This window comes from Octodon degus, unplaced genomic scaffold (genome assembly GCF_000260255.1).
Source record: "Octodon degus isolate 3935 unplaced genomic scaffold, OctDeg1.0 scaffold00087, whole genome shotgun sequence".
In the NCBI taxonomy this organism is placed as follows: domain Eukaryota; kingdom Metazoa; phylum Chordata; class Mammalia; order Rodentia; family Octodontidae; genus Octodon; species Octodon degus.
The window spans coordinates 10,739,005-10,740,430 of record NW_004524663.1 but is presented as its reverse complement, the minus strand read 5'-3'; the positions used below and the strand labels follow the sequence as shown (position 1 = coordinate 10,740,430).

The following is a 1,426-nucleotide window of genomic DNA, read 5'->3' as shown; positions in this document are numbered from 1 at the left end:
AATGGATAAGTTAATATCTAATGCACATTCGTATTTTATGACCTTAGTGAAAAATGATAGTGCTCTGGATGTTCTTTTATACTTAATCTTTAGATTCCTGAATTCTTAGAAATCAATCTTAGTCTATTGCCTCAAGTTAAGACATCATAGACATCTGAAAATGAAAAAAGAATGCTTAAAACCAAAGAGGAAAACACAAAAACTGATCCTCTACAAACTAGATATGGAACTGTTTTGAAGCTACCCAGCAAAGAAGTTACTAAAGACATTTACTGGAAGAAAAATTGTGAGAAAAAAAAAAAAAAAGTGAGTTTTAACCATATTATCCTAAAACTTTTTTTGTGTATATGAACCCAGGGCCTGATACACACTAGACAGATGCTCTGTCATTGAGCTACTTTAGCCCTTTTAAAATTTTACTTACAGCGTCTCAATATATTGCCTGGGTTGGACTCAAAACTTATAAAGCTCCTGCCCTAGAACTCATCATATATATACATTTGCCACTACACCAAGCTACACCCTCCAGCTTTTAACCTGATAAATATTTAGTGTATAAGATAAATATCTAGCCTTAGAACTTAAAAAAAAAAATCAAAGCATTCTTACATAGCTACACGGTAAGTCCCAAACTTACACTCAAGTTGCAAGTTTTCATAAATAGAAATGGACCTCACATTAGGAACACTGATCAATGTGAACAAATCACAGAAGTAGCCCACATGTCTGCCAAACACTGTCATGACTGTGTTACACTGTGTTTAATATACAGTGCAATAGTGTACAGTACTTTTGTGTGTGCTTGTGGTTTTTTAAATACTTTTTACATTGTTCATTTGTCTCAAAGGTATAAAAGACTCACTTTGTTAGACTCATTTTGTTAGACTTGTGAACCAGTTGGACTTACAAACAAATCTGACGTGTTCTCACAGAACAGAACTTATCTGTAAGTTAGGAACTTACCATATGTATCTTTTCTAAAGAAATTCTGCAGATGTTAAAATGGGGCTATTGAACAGGTATTCCAAAAACTATTAGTCATAATTGCCAAATTCTAGTATACAGAAGAATTATTTGGAGAATTCTGACTTTGAATCATTTGTATATGCATTCTGAAGCACCTGTAAAATTTCCTAAGTGTGGGCTTCACTGTAGAATTACTGTATCAGAATTACTCGGGTTATGGGCCAGACACCTTTAATTTTACAAGTACTTCAGATGACTCTAATGCAAGTAAAATACAAACTACAAGTTTGTGTCTATATATACTGATTTAGATCATTTTTAGAAATACTGATTTAGATCATTTTTAATGTGAGGATCCACTATCAAAAATTATCTAAGAGGCCAGGGAGATGTTTCAGGGGAATATGCACTTGCCTGGCAAGCGCAAGGGCCCGAGTTCAATCCCTGGTTCTGAAAAAAA

At 33.7% G+C, this 1,426-nt stretch overlaps 1 protein-coding gene across 1 annotated transcript in view; it reads right to left on the bottom strand.

Moving 5' to 3' along the window:
• Window positions 1-1,426, bottom strand: part of Jak2 (Janus kinase 2) — a 154,662-nt gene that overhangs the window by 89,548 nt on the left and 63,688 nt on the right. The window lies entirely within an intron of this gene.